Source organism: Chamaea fasciata, unplaced genomic scaffold, assembly GCF_029207755.1.
Source record: "Chamaea fasciata isolate MVZ Bird 193981 ecotype frontalis unplaced genomic scaffold, bChaFas1.0.hap1 SCAF_17, whole genome shotgun sequence".
Taxonomy (NCBI): Eukaryota; Metazoa; Chordata; class Aves; order Passeriformes; family Sylviidae; genus Chamaea; species Chamaea fasciata.
This window is the reverse complement of record NW_027094102.1, coordinates 6,802,578-6,809,154: the sequence shown is the minus strand read 5'-3', so window position 1 is coordinate 6,809,154 and position 6,577 is coordinate 6,802,578.

Genomic DNA, 6,577 nt, shown 5'->3' with positions numbered 1-6,577 from the left:
CTTTTAATGTCTGGTTGAGGACTTTACATAGTTAAACAGGAGTTAAATGGCAGGGAGGGAAAGCCCTAAACCAAGACACAGCTTGGGACACTCAAAGCATGCACCAGGGCTCCTTTTCCCAAGGCAGTGATGGTGTGGGAAGGAGAGAAGCTGGCGACAGCGGCTCCAGTGAGCTCTACACCAACAGGCTTCCCCTCCACATGCATATGGATTTGGGTAGGGAGAGCACCAGTGTTCCCGTGGCTCCCATCCCTCCTCAACACCGGGCTCTGGAGAGGGTGCAAGGCTGGGATGATTCAGCACGTTCGTTTTTCAGAGAATAAAGGAAGTAATTAAACATCAGCTTTTCTCCCGCCGCGCCCCGCGAGGATGAGAGGGAGGAGATGAAAAGCCTTCAGACGGAAGTTATTTGTCCAAGGAGAAAAGTGGCTAATTTCTCTGGTGCTTTACTTGTCTGCTCGTTAATGAAAACCGCTCGTCAGCAGGAAAAGAGTGCACCCAGCGAGGGGGAGGAACCAGAATCACACATCCAGCAGTGGCTGGGCACGTGGTCGTGGTGGCCTTGGGACATCCCGTCCTGTTGGGATGTCACCTCCACAAAGCCCCCCGTGGCACCCAACCACAGGCCTGTTTGGGGACACCCCCACTGCATCCCCATGGGATGGGAAGAGAGACTCCCAAGCTAAACATCATGTAAGGGTTTTCCCAAATCCCCTCCCCCCCCCCCCCCCCCCCCCCCCCCGATTTTTTTGTGCAAAAACTTCAAAATGAATTTGTTGAGGCACTTGCAGGGAGATAGAATCGAAAACAGCTTCGTGCTGAAGCCTCCTGCCTGGTGCGGGCTGATGGATGGTGCTTATCTCAACCAGGCATGGAAATATTTAGTGTTATAAAAATCTCTCCCTGAAAAGAATTTATTTTCATGCTGATAATAAAAGAACCCAAGCTCAGTGCTGCAGAGTGGGGCTGCTGCAGGTCACCTCGGAGCTCTGGCTTACGGAGCCCAGGAGGTACCTGTGCTGTCCTCTGGCCCCTGGCTGGGCAGGTAACTCTCTTGTCACTCAGAGTGACATCTGCACCTTCCCAAGGTTCATGATTTACTGGTAGAGGACATCGAAGGCATTGCTCCCTCTTTGCTGCTCTCTGGGACACAGAGAAGGGTTGAAACAGTGGAAGCTCTTCCATTTGGAGGTTTACATAGATGTATTTCTAATTGGATTTTGGCACGTCACGGTTATTTTCAAGGCAATTATTTGAGAGCCTGATCACCTCCTTTCCCTCAGAACAGAGGGCTGGCTTTTTTCTTTTTAATATTGCTTCCCCAAATGAAATTGTGAATTTGCAACTTAATCCAATGAGAAGACACACATGATGTAATTTCAAGGGCATGGCAGGATGGCAGAATCCACCTCTGCCAGGTTCCTAGTCAATGCCCAGCAAGGACAAAAAACATAAGAACAGTATTTTAATTCTCTTTTGTATTAAAAAAAAGAAAGTATTTTAAGAAGGTGTTCACAGGTACTTGAAAGGGTAGGAAGGTTTTGCTGGTCCTGTAGTAGCTCAGCCCACTCTGTGCTGAGACTGCCCTGTGTCCAGCTGAACACTGCTCTCTGGCTTTTTCTGTCCCAACTGAAACCTGATGAAATTCCCACTAATTACAGGGTTTTATTTTCACAAGTGTTGTAATTTTTTGGGGCCAAAATAATTTCATCCAGCTCCATCTGCTCTCCATTAGGGAACTGAAGCTCGAGCAGGACAAATCCTGCCATCCTCACCAGGGTTCTCCCCAGGCTGGGCATTGCCACCATCACAGTGCTGCATTTGTTATTCCAGTGCCCAGAATGGGCACAAATGAAAACCATTATCCAAGCAGAGTTTTCCAGTATCTCACAGCTAATGACCATATACCACCCTGCTGCATCTTAACAGCCTCAAGTTCTTATTTTCTCCAAGCCCAATTTCAGGGCTCTGGGCTGCATTCAGTTTCTTCTGAATCCGATTTATTATTTACATTGCAAGGTACAGCCTGGCATGAATTGATTTGCCGTGCTCTGATTGCCACTGCACACTGCTCTGGGATCTGGGAGCTGGTTGCTCATGCAGCCAGGCTGCAAAATCAGAAGTTAGAAAATGCCAGAGTTCAAACTGCCCGGACATCCCAGTGCTCTGTGTTCTGCTCTCAGGTTTGGTTGCATCTCTCAGGATGCAGGGAGTGCTGGTCCCAGTGGGGATGGTGGGATGGATTAACTGGTGTCCCCCAAGGGTTGTCACACCGGTGTTGCAAAGATCAGAGGATTTTAATGTCATCCCTTACTGAAGAAGAGAGGTTTGGGGAATTGGAGAGGGCAAGTGACACTGGTTTTTTAGGATGGGGTCATGGATGGAAGTGCAGAACAGATGGGGAGAGCAGAAAGGATGGGGAATAACAGAATTGGGAAGCAAATGTGAGACCTGGTGTTGTGGGAGATTTAGCAGGCTTTTACCTTCATCACTGCTTCACCTTTACTTTCATCATCACCTTCGCCTTCACCTTCATCCTCACCTTCACCTTCACTCCTTATCCTGCCCATGGTTGGAGCTTGCCCTATCTTGGGTGGCAGGAATGAGTGAAAATCCCCCAAACCCAAGCCTGTAACTCCAGGGCAATGATGACCAGAGGCAGCAGCTTTGCTGATGGCTCAGCTGTTGGAGATGAACCTGCAACAATGGGCTGGAGGGCAGGACCATGGACATGCTGCCCTTGGCACAGGGACCCTCCTCCCCCAACTCATCCAGCAGCCCAAATCACCAGGCACCTTGGGAAACATTGGTCCATCTGCCAGAGCACTTGACTTTGGACACCCCTGGATGAAAAGACAATTTTAAGGAATGCCATTTGGACAGCATCATTAGCATTCTGCTGGCAAGGCACTGTGCCCTTGAGCTCTTTCCCACGTGGGGATTCTTCCCAGCAAACCTGCGGCTGATGCCAGCTCCGCTCACTGGATTGCTGAGGGTGCAAGCCTTGTGTTGAAGACCCTTTAGGAATCTCTGCTAATTGTCACTGAGACCTCCAACGGCTTTGGAGGAGACTCTCAAAGGCACCTCGCTCCCTCCCAGCTGCTGTGGGATCTTGGCACCTGCTGCTGCCGGCTCTGGCAAAATTCCCACCACACACCAGAGCTCGGCTTGGGGTGCAGAGGGGAGCAGATGCTGCAGATGAGTCCTCAGGGCACCTCTGTATCGTAGCATGGGACTAATTAAAACTCCAAAATGTATATTTACCTAATACGGAGTTGATTTGTTAAGTAGGACATCCTGTCTTCAGAGGATTTCACGGCATCGGGTGATAATCAAGTGAGAACAGGCTCCAAAAGTGTTAATTTAGAAACTGAGACAACAGGGATTAAAAATAAGCCCCTGTTTTAGTCTTCTCTTGCACTTCCACATCTGAAATCCAAGTAATCATCCCATTTGGGAGTGCAAAGCAAAGGCACCACCACCCAGCAAGCACCACTCTGGCTGAGGGTGCAAATGTGGGGCTTCAGTGGCTGAATTTGGGTTCTTCGCCCTCTCAGGGTTCAGCTGAGGAGCTCACACTGCTCCAGCTATTCCTGGCACCTCTGGGATGTCCTGTCCCTGTGCCTGGCATGGCTGCACAGGAAGGGGCTGGATTTCTGCTCAGGGCTTGCAGGCAGGTGTTTTGCAATGGGGATTTTCATAGAATCATTGAATAGTTTGGGTTGGAATGAACTTTTAAAGCCCATTCTATCTCATTCCAACCTCCTGGCTTTTGCAGGGACACCTTCCACCAGACCAGGTTGATCCAAACCCTGTCCAGCCTAACCTTGAACACTTGCAGGGATGGGGCATCCACAGCTTCCTGAGCAAGTGCTTTACCATCCCTGCTGTAAAAAAGTTTTCATTCTGTTTGACCTAAATCTCCTCCCTTTTAGTTTAAAGCCATCTCCCCTTCTATTGCCACAGGCAAGCAGCAGGAAACAGTGCTTGGGATGAGCCCCAGTGCTGATCCTGCCCTGCGGATGCATTCTTGCAGTGCTATGTGATATTTAAAAACACGAATTCCCAGCCTCGGGAGAGCCCCGGGGTTTGTTTTCCCGTTGTCCCGGGAGAAGCTGCCGCCGCCTCTGCTCTCCCCGGGGACACAGAAGCGGCTTTGTGTGAGCCAGGGGCCGCAGTGACCCGGCCGTGGGCTGGGCTGCTCCTTGCTGGGCTTTGGGCAGGACCCTGATCCCAGTCCCTGGCAGGATCCGCCTTGGTGAGCTCGTCCTTGTGCTCATCAAGTGATTTTTTTTTAAACTTTCAAACCTTTGTCAGCGATTCTGGACGTTGATGTGCCCAGCATCCCCTCCCACCTCGCTTTCCTCAGCCACACAAACTGAGCTTGGGAAGTCCCAAACCAGAAATGGGATGGCTCTGCATCCAGGAGAGAGGAGTGACCTGCTGTGGGTGGTCTCAGCCCTCTGGAGTTTTACTCCCATCCCCAAAAACGCTGTCCAGGGTGGTAAGAAGCACTGTGCCAACACGCAGACCCAGCAGCAGCTCCCTGCAGGTAGAAGTGCAGCTTATTTGCAGCTTTAACAAGAGTTGCTGCCCCTTCATCCCTTCAGATTTTGTTGCACCAGGGAGAAAACACCTTTTCTTCCTGCTTCACACCCTGCTTTAAGGTGTTTAGGGAGGGCAGAACAATGCACAGGGCAGATGCCCCACTCCTTCCCACCACGGGGATGGGCCACCTCCTAATCCTGATGATCCCAGGAGCAGCTCACGGATTTCTCCCCACCTCGCTTCCCACCCCACCACCCCCCAGTTGCATTAATCTGAATAATCACTGATTAATTACGCCGTTGGGCTTTTGGCCATGTTCCTGCAGCTGCCCAGTGCCAGGCTTGGATAGCAAAAGGAAACCCAAGGAGAAACCCCTGGAGTGCCGAGAAAGTAGAGCTGGGCTGGAGAGGATGTCTGAGGACTCATCCCTGTGGTGCTCCAGCACCGTGGGAAGATCAACCCAGAGCTCCCAGTGCCTCTGCTGCCCAGGCTCAGTGGGATACACAGCCAGTGCTCTTCCCTCACATACCAAACATGGGGTCCAGCCTCAGAGATGATTTAAACTCATTTATGGTTGATTTTACTTAACTTATCAATTATTCTGAGTTTTCTTGTTATGTAAGGGTTGTTGTGTAAAGAGAGAAGATTTAGAGCCCTAATACCAGCCCCGTTCCGGGGTGACTCTGCTGTCATTCCTCACCTTAGCTCTGTTTTTCAGGAGATCAGCCCAAAAGTGAAATTCCTGCAGCTTTCAGGGCCTCAGCAGAGGCTGGGCACTTCCTTGCTCTCCCCATCCATCCATGAGTCTGGGAGGCTCCTGATGGGTTCCCCTTAGTCCTTCATCCTCTGGCAGGATGGGAGAACCCAATTTAGCTCCAAAACCCCCAAAGTCACCACATCCAGCCTACAGGGAAGACCCACTGGTGCTCCATGACGCTGGATGTGCTAGACAATGGATGCAGCTCTGGGTATTCAGAAGGGTCCAGGCTCACTGGGACAGGCTGGGGAGTCAGGGGGTCCCACACCCCTCCCTGGTGCTCCCATGGGCTCTGCCCTCACCCCAGGGTGGCCAGGAGAGCTGGGATACTGCAGCCTCCCTCCCTCTCTGCCACCCCAACTGTTTGGCAAAAGGGATTTTATATTTTTATTTTTTTTATTTTTTTTTCCTCTCCAGCGAAACCCAAAAATAGATTGATGGGAAAGCGGCTGGGGGTTGGGATGCCATTAGCATGCAAAATGGGGCTATTTATCTTCCCCGCAGCTGGGTTCTGCTCCCAGACCTGGCAGGGGCTGGCAGCGGGAGGCGGGGCTGGTGCTGGGAGGGGGCTGCGGGACAGGGACAGTCCCCAAAACAGCCCCGTCCCCTCCTCAGCCCTCTCGCTGCCCTTGTCCTTGTGCTCTGTGACCCCGAGCCTCTCCCGAGGGACCAGCACCGTTCAGTTCTCTGGAACGGCTGGACACGGTGTCAGGGTCACCTGGAGATGTCACAGGTGGCAGCTGATCAATCCTGAGCCCGGGTGTGGGTGGGCAAGGGAAGCCTGTCCAGGGCCCCGGCTGGGGAAACTGAGGCAGGAGCTCCCGGGACATCCCCGGGAAGGGTGGATGAGCACAGCCGCTCTCTCCGTGCACTCTGTACCCCTGGGGGACACCTTGGTCCCTTGGCGTCTGCTGTCACCACGCAGCAGAGTTGGAAGTGAGAGATGCTCGGAAGGAATGAGCAGAAAACCAGCTTCTGCTCCCTGAGATAATTTGTCTTGGAAATTTTTAGCAGGAGAGAAGCAGAGGGAAGTGGGGAAGCAAGGCTCACACCCCGCAGCTCTGCAGGCAAGGGCTGGGGGAAACAAGGGTGAGCAGCACCGAGGCTTTGTCCGGCTCCAGGCCCTCCTGGGATGCTCCAGGCCCTTTTCGTCCCCTTTTCCATTCTGGCTGGGGCTTGTTAAACGCAGGGTGTCATTTTTGCTCCCTGCAGGGCCGCTCACCGCCTGGGAGGCTCCTTAGCAGTTACTCATTTCCTAATAACAATAAAAAT